This window comes from Pteropus vampyrus, unplaced genomic scaffold (genome assembly GCF_000151845.1).
Source record: "Pteropus vampyrus isolate Shadow unplaced genomic scaffold, Pvam_2.0 Scaffold196, whole genome shotgun sequence".
Taxonomy (NCBI): Eukaryota; Metazoa; Chordata; class Mammalia; order Chiroptera; family Pteropodidae; genus Pteropus; species Pteropus vampyrus.
In genome coordinates, this window is record NW_011888977.1 from 1,181,814 (window position 1) to 1,191,274 (window position 9,461).

Consider the following 9,461-nt stretch of genomic DNA (forward strand, 5'->3'; position numbering starts at 1 on the left):
TAAAATGAAACTTGGTTGCTGGTGGAATTTTCCATTCACTTATTTTCATATTAATTACTTTAAGAAATTGATTACTAAAGTATAATGTATTGAATACAATAAGTCAGAGATCTCCAGATGGATATTGGACATTGATCTTCCCCCATTTAAGCCTTCAGGTGATGCCACAATCATAGCCGACAGCTATAGATGGATGGAGAGAGAGAGAGAGAGAGAGAGAGAGAGACAGAGAGAGACAGAGAGAGACAGAGAGAGACAGAGAGAGACAGAGAGAGACAGAGAGAGACAGAGAGAGACAGAGAGCGCCTGCGCTTATTATAAGGAATTAGTTGACACAATGACGGAGGCTGAGAAGTAGAGACTCAGGAGAGTCAATGGTATAGTTCCAGTCTGAGACACAGTATGAAGTCAAGAGAAGACTCATATCCCAGCTTGAAGACAGTCAGGCAGAGAGAAAGAATTCTTTTTTACTCAGCCTCTTATTTTATTCAGGCCTTCAGCAGATTGGATGCGTTCTGCCCACATTGTGGAGGGCAATCTGTTCTACCAGTTGAAATGTTAATCTCATCCAGAAACACTCTCACAGACACAGTCAAAAATAATGTTTAATCAAATATCTGGGCACTCTGTGGCCCAGTCAAGTTGATACATAGAATTAACCATAACAAATACATACAGGAAAGTTTACATATCTTAAGTGTACATCTTGGTGAATTTTCATAAACTAAGCACTCTTATGTATCTGGCACCCAAATAAATAAATAAAACATAACCAGCACCCAAGAAATCCCATTTGTTCTTTCTTCTAGTTGTTAGCCTTCATTAAGGGTAACTACTATCCTGACTTCTATAGATTAGTTTTGCCTGCTTTTGTATGCCTGTCAAATGGAATCAGATGACATATTAGTTACTTATTTCGGCGTAACAAATTAATCCAAAATTTCACAGCTTTAAATAATAAACATTTATTATTTTACAGTTTCTGTGAGTCAGGAATCCCCACATGGCTTAGCTGGATAGCTCTGGCTCAAACTCTTATAAATTTACAGTCAGGCTGTCAGCTATGATTGTGGCATCACCTGAAGGCTCAAATGGAAGAAGATCAATGTCCAGGTGACAGATCGTTGGCCTTACAGGTTGTTAGACTGAGGCCTCCCTTTGTTCCTTGACACATGAACCTCTGCATTGGCCAACTCGCACCACACCAACAGACTTTCTTCATGGTGAGAAAATGAAAGAGAGAGAGCTAGCACCCAAGATGGAAGCTAGAGTCTTTTTGCAACCTAATCTGAGAAGTGACATTTTATCATTTTTGTCATTTTTATTAGAAGTAAGTCACTAAGTTTAGTTCATACTCAAGGGGAGCATTTTAAATAAGGAGATGAATATCAGAGGCAGAGATGATTGTGTCTGGTTTCTTTTATGCAATATTATGTTTGTGGAAATTTGTTTGGTTATAGATAATTTATTCTTATCGCTGTCTAATATTTCATTCATTTATCCATTCAATGGTTGATGGGTATTTGGTAGTTTCAAGTTTGGAGCTGATACAAATAGTGCTGTTAAGTAGTATTTTAGTACATGTCTTTCGGCGAACACTTACTTGCATTTCTGATGGGTAGAGAGTGAGGAGTAGAATTGCTGAGTCATAGGTATGCATATGTTCAACTATAGTAGATATTGCCAAACTAATTCCCCAAAGTAGTTGCCATAATTTATACCTCCACCAGGGTGAATGAAAGTACTGGTTGCTCCACATCTTCACTAACACTTCAAAGTTTCTCTCTTTCATTTTAGCCATTCTGGTAAATATATAGTATATCTCATTGCAGTTTTAATACGCATTTCCACAATGACTAATGCAGTTAAGAATCTTTTCATGTGTTTTTGACCATTTGGATATCATCTTTTATGAATGTCTTTTCAAGTATTTTACTCGTTTTTCTATTGAATCGTCTGGATTTTTCTTATTGGCTTGGAGGAGATCTGTACATACTCTGTGTATGAGTCTGTTAGCTTTATATATGGCACGTCTTTCCCCACTTTTATGTGTTATTACTATCTTGATACTGTTTTGATGAACAGAAGTTTCTAATTTTAATATATTCAGCTTTCTCAGTTATATTCTCTTATGATTACTGTTTTTCATGCTTGTGCTTACTTTGAAGTCATAAAGGTATTCTCATATTTTTCTTTAAAAGCTTTATTTTTTTAAAAAATTTTATGCTATTATATGTTACTTTTTAATGTAACATATATGTGGTGGTATATGGAAATAGAAAAAAATTATATTGAGCTTGAACTTACTTTAAATTCACATGTGAATTCTAAGTTTGTAGATTCTTTTGTATTTCAATATTGTCTACGAATAAAAAAATTTATGTTTTATTTTCTATAGTTATACATTTACTTTCCTTTTTGTGCCTGTTATTCTAGTTAGGACCTCAATCAGTTACTTTAAAGTCCATTTCTGATAATCACAATATATGGGTCACTTCAGTGTCTGCTTCTACTAGTTTTCTATCTACTATCTATTTTCTCTTTTTAAAATTTTATTAATTACTATATATTTTTCTATCTATTGTCCATTTTATCTTGGTTTTGATTATTTCATACTGTCTCCTGACATCTTGGTAATTTTAGCTGGAATACTAGTTATTACATATGACAAATTAGGTAGATAATTTGACACTCAGTTGGATGTTATCTTCCCTCAAAGAGAACTTAGTTTTGCTTTCCATCAGGCAAGTAGAGTAAGAGCTAATTTCCTTACTCTAATTTAGGATTGAAAGGGGTCTAAGCTTTTGTTCAGTTTTTTGAGACAAGTGTCTATTTCCAGTTTACCCTTCATTAAGTGTAGCTGTTCCTGATGTTAAGTGAAAGTCTAAATTTTGCCAAGAGTTCTGCTCAGTTTCCAAGTTTCTAGACATTGCTTTATATTGACACCTCACCTCCATACTATTTTGAATCAGGAAATGTTTCAAGGAGGAAAAACTGCAGAACGTTGGGTTCATCTCACTTTACCTCCCTCCTCTCCAGGGTTCTGACCCATGTTACCAAAAATGGAAATGAATGACATGATTAATTTTTTGACTATTTGCTCAATAAGCTTACTACAAGTGAGGAGAACAGCAAAAAATATGAAGGAAGATGACAGTATACCCACAAGTCAAAACCACCTTTTAAATTATTTTTGTTACAGAAATTGCATGTTTATTGAAATGATAATATAATGTAGAAATGTATAGATTAAAAAGTGAAAGTTCATCATTCTTTCTGCCTCTTTATCCCAATTCTTACTCCCCAAGGGTAATCACTGAACTAATTTGGTTTCTTTTTGTGCATGTTTGCACATGCGTGTTTTCAATTTTTAAATGAGAACATGCTGTTCTGAAACTTCTTTATTTTCAACTAGCAATATGTCCTGGACATATATATATATCGTTGTGTATATATCAGTCTTATTTCTTTTAACAACTTTACAGTGGTTGTGGTAAAGATATTATAACTAACTAAAACATTTATTGATGGATATTTACATTACTCTCGATATTTTGCTTTTAGAAACAATGCTGCAGTGAATATCCTTGAACATTTATATGCTATGTTCTATGTGTCTATGTGTGTGTCTGCATGTGTGTGCATATAATCATATGTCTCTGTAGAATAGTGTCAGAAGCTGGAATCAGATGACATATTAGTTACTTATTTCGGCGTAACAAATTAATCCAAAATTTCACAGCTTTAAATAATAAACATTTATTATTTTACAGTTTCTGTGAGTCAGGAATCCACACATGGCTTAGCTGGATAGCTCTGGCTCAAACTCTTATAAATTTACAGTCAGGCTGTCAGCTATGATTGTGGCATCACCTGAAGGCTCAAATGGGAGAAGATCAATGTCCAGGTGACAGATCGTTGGTCTTACAGGTTGTTAGACTGAGGCCTCCCTTTGTTCCTTGACACATGAGCCTCTGCATTGGCCAACTCGCACCACACCAACAGACTTTCTTCATGGTGAGAAAATGAAAGAGAGAGAGCTAGCACCCAAGATGGAAGCTAGAGTCTTTTTGCAACCTAATCTGAGAAGTGACATTTTATCATTTTTGTCATTTTTATTAGAAGTAAGTCACTAAGTTTAGTTCATACTCAAGGGGAGCATTTTAAATAAGGAGATGAATATCAGAGGCAGAGATGATTGTGTCTGGTTTCTTTTATGCGATATTATGTTTGTGGAAATTTGTTTGGTTATAGATAATTTATTCTTATCGCTGTCTAATATTTCATTCATTTATCCATTCAATGGTTGATGGGTATTTGGTAGTTTCAAGTTTGGAGCTGATACAAATAGTGCTGTTAAGTAGTATTTTAGTACATGTCTTTCGGCGAACACTTACTTGCATTTCTGATGGGTAGAGAGTGAGGAGTAGAATTGCTGAGTCATAGGTATGCATATGTTCAACTATAGTAGATATTGCCAAACTAATTCCCCAAAGTAGTTGCCATAATTTATACCTCCACCAGGGTGAATGAAAGTACTGGTTGCTCCACATCTTCACTAACACTTCAAAGTTTCTCTCTTTCATTTTAGCCATTCTGGTAAATATATAGTATATCTCATTGCAGTTTTAATACGCATTTCCACAATGACTAATGCAGTTAAGAATCTTTTCATGTGTTTTTGACCATTTGGATATCATCTTTTATGAATGTCTTTTCAAGTATTTTACTCGTTTTTCTATTGAATCGTCTGGATTTTTCTTATTGGCTTGGAGGAGATCTGTACATACTCTGTGTATGAGTCTGTTAGCTTTATATATGGCACGTCTTTCCCCACTTTTATGTGTTATTACTATCTTGATACTGTTTTGATGAACAGAAGTTTCTAATTTTAATATATTCAGCTTTCTCAGTTATATTCTCTTATGATTACTGTTTTTCATGCTTGTGCTTACTTTGAAGTCATAAAGGTATTCTCATATTTTTCTTTAAAAGCTTTATTTTTTTAAAAAATTTTATGCTATTATATGTTACTTTTTAATGTAACATATATGTGGTGGTATATGGAAATAGAAAAAAATTATATTGAGCTTGAACTTACTTTAAATTCACATGTGAATTCTAAGTTTGTAGATTCTTTTGTATTTCAATATTGTCTACGAATAAAAAAATTTATGTTTTATTTTCTATAGTTATACATTTACTTTCCTTTTTGTGCCTGTTATTCTAGTTAGGACCTCAATCAGTTACTTTAAAGTCCATTTCTGATAATCACAATATATGGGTCACTTCAGTGTCTGCTTCTACTAGTTTTCTATCTACTATCTATTTTCTCTTTTTAAAATTTTATTAATTACTATATATTTTTCTATCTATTGTCCATTTTATCTTGGTTTTGATTATTTCATACTGTCTCCTGACATCTTGGTAATTTTAGCTGGAATACTAGTTATTACATATGACAAATTAGGTAGATAATTTGACACTCAGTTGGATGTTATCTTCCCTCAAAGAGAACTTAGTTTTGCTTTCCATCAGGCAAGTAGAGTAAGAGCTAATTTCCTTACTCTAATTTAGGATTGAAAGGGGTCTAAGCTTTTGTTCAGTTTTTTGAGACAAGTGTCTATTTCCAGTTTACCCTTCATTAAGTGTAGCTGTTCCTGATGTTAAGTGAAAGTCTAAATTTTGCCAAGAGTTCTGCTCAGTTTCCAAGTTTCTAGACATTGCTTTATATTGACACCTCACCTCCATACTATTTTGAATCAGGAAATGTTTCAAGGAGGAAAAACTGCAGAACGTTGGGTTCATCTCACTTTACCTCCCTCCTCTCCAGGGTTCTGACCCATGTTACCAAAAATGGAAATGAATGACATGATTAATTTTTTGACTATTTGCTCAATAAGCTTACTACAAGTGAGGAGAACAGCAAAAAATATGAAGGAAGATGACAGTATACCCACAAGTCAAAACCACCTTTTAAATTATTTTTGTTACAGAAATTGCATGTTTATTGAAATGATAATATAATGTAGAAATGTATAGATTAAAAAGTGAAAGTTCATCATTCTTTCTGCCTCTTTATCCCAATTCTTACTCCCCAAGGGTAATCACTGAACTAATTTGGTTTCTTTTTGTGCATGTTTGCACATGCGTGTTTTCAATTTTTAAATGAGAACATGCTGTTCTGAAACTTCTTTATTTTCAACTAGCAATATGTCCTGGACATGTATATATATCGTTGTGTATATATCAGTCTTATTTCTTTTAACAACTTTACAGTGGTTGTGGTAAAGATATTATAACTAACTAAAACATTTATTGATGGATATTTACATTACTCTCGATATTTTGCTTTTAGAAACAATGCTGCAGTGAATATCCTTGAACGTTTATATGCTATGTTCTATGTGTCTATGTGTGTGTCTGCATGTGTGTGCATATAATCATATGTCTCTGTAGAATAGTGTCAGAAGCACAATGTGTGGGTCAGAGGGTACATATTTTACATTTGGGTAGGTGATGGCAAAGTTTCCCTATAAAATTCATATCTTTTTAATACATTAATTGTTTGTTATAATAAGGCTATCTCAGGTAACTGGATGACAAGAAAGGGCTGCAGATTCTTTTGTTCTTTTAGAAGTTATGGTCTAGACAAGGTTTAATAAACTATGGCTTTTGGATCAACTGTTGCCTACAGCTTGTTTTTGCCAAATGGGGCCTGCACCCTGTTTTTGTATGGCTCGTGAGCTAAGAATGATTTTTACATTTTCAAGGGCTTATTAAAAAAAAATCAAAGAAGAATATGTAACAGAGACTGTGGCCTACAAAGCCTGACTACTTACTATATGGCCCATTATGGGAAAAGTTTACTGACTACTAGTCTAGAATATCTTTTTTAAGTTTTAATGTGCATTTGAATCCTAGGAAACTAGATTCAGTAATCTAGAGTGGGTTTTAGATTCTATATTTCTAACAAGGTCCCATGTGATACTATTGATGGTGGTCCCTGGACCATACGTTGGGTAACAAGGGTCTAGGGCTGCACTGTCCAAAAAAACTAGGGCTTGAAATGTGGCTAGTGCAACTGAGGAGCTGAATGTTAGATTGTATTTAATTGTAACAAACTGATATTTAAATTTTAAAACTACTACTTAATTCAATGATTGGAAAACTTTTAAATGGTATGTGAATCTGTTTTTTAACTGTCAAATTTAAATACAGATCAAGTATTTCCCATGAAAATTTAATATCCAAATTGAGATGTGTTCTAAGTGTAAAATGCAGATTTTAAATACTTTGCACAAAAACTGTAAAATTACACAGTATAGACATATACCAAAACATTATGTTGTACACCTTAAACTTATACAATGTTTTATGTCGATTATATCTCAATAAAACTGAGGGGGAAAGACTGTAAAATACTCAGTAATAATTTTTATATGATTACATGTCGAGATATTTTTATATATTGGTTAAAGTTAATTAATTTTAATTGCTTCCTTTTGCTTTTTAAATGCAGCTATCAAAAATTTTAAATTACATATGTGGCTCATTTCTATTTCTCTAGAATGGCACTGGTCTGGAGAGGCCTGGGTCTATGTTCCTAAATGCATTCAGCTGCCATAGGAACCAAGTTCTATCAGGCAAGTTGTGGATGGCACAATGGGAGAAGCTAGCTCATGGAAAATGTAGAGAATATAATAATTTATTGATGACATTTATCCACTTGTCTAGAGATTCTCAGGTGGATAAGGAACATGTGCCTCAACCTCTCAGAATCCATTTTTCTCTCCAATGGCATAATATACTTACACTTCATGGAACTAACACCATAATGCTGTGCATTTCATTATATTCTCCTTTGTATGATGGGTGAATTCTAGGTCATCCTGGACATACTGAGCATAGTAAATATTGAATAAAGAATCAGAGTGAGTTTAGGTGCTTTACCTAAAACCAGGAGAATACAACAAATGTTCCCTAAGAACGTTGGCAACCAGAAGATTCAAAAAAAAACTTTGAAAGTGAATATCTATAAGCAAAGAAAAAAGAGAAAAAAGAAAAGAAACGACAGAACAAGATTCTGAGGAAGAGATGCTACCAACAAACTAAAATCTTCTTTGGGACAATCTCAATTTTAACTGATGGAGTAAATGTATTGACATCATTGGAAGTGTGTGTTTAATCCATTCCATAAATGTTTGACTTAAAGACCATTTAAGTTCCGAAACCTCAAGAACTCAAATCAAATGTACTGATGACATGGAAAAAGGAAAATGGAAATTTGTTATAGTTACTCTACTAATTCAGCTTCTTCTACCACTTTACCTAAAACATCTATTTACACGTGTTCTTTTTTTAGAAAAAATGCATGAAGCTCAAAGCAATAGTTTTCTTGAAAAAAGAAGAATCTTTCACTTTCTGATAGAACTTTTCCTTACTAAGTATTCATATTAGGGTTTGGTCTTTGAACAGAGTCTCTCTTAAATTATAAAAGAAACCCATTTTCATGAGTACCACTAACTAAAGAACAGTTAAACATGAAGACAATAAGCTTTGATATTATAAATAAGTTAACAGGAAAATAGAACTTGATTTACCAAAAGAAAGTTATTTGCATATGGAGTTCAAACATTTATGAATTACATAAGATGAAGTAAACTAAACTTGGGGTAATGGTTGGGGTAGAGTCTTACTCTTCTAGACACTGTCCATTTGCCAAAGGTCTGGGTAAACAGGCCACACAGGTGGACATGAGTGTGATAGTATTTTAGGGATTACAAAATTAAAGCCATATCTGCAGTTGCATAAGACAAATTAAGTTCACAAGACACTACCCCGAGAAGTGCAGCCAAGGAGAAGTACTAGTGGGCCTTTAGGGTGGACTCTGCTCATGCTTGTAATCTTCATTTATTCTTTGATGATAGTACAAGATTCTTCTTTGGGAACCAGCCTGGCCTGGTCAAATTAGAGTCATAGTGATTGGCTGAACATGCACTTAGGCACATGATCCGGGCTACAGTAAGCATGTTCTCTCTTGGGAATTTGAGTGGTGACAGGAGTGACAAGGACAGAGAATGGTGGGAGCTGATTCATCTTAACAGCAGCAGCATCCTAAATAGATTGTCAAATAGTTCCTTCTCTCTGGAGCCCTAGAATTGCCCAGGTTTCTGTCTTTGACAAGGTCATTCTGTTTTTCCTTGGATTCTATAAACTTCTCCAAATCCTTTCAATAGATTATTTGGTTTAAATTAACCAGACTAAGTTTCTGTTGCTTGTAAACAAAGACCCTGATGCATTCTGGATTTACACAATGGGAAAATGCATTAATAGGTAATTTGGCCCATCTCTAGGTTATCATTATTATTGGCAGAGTCAGATATAAATGATCTCAGAAAGGCAAAATCTGGTATAGCTATGCAGAAGTAGTGTATGCCGTAGCGTCACCTATCAAGAAA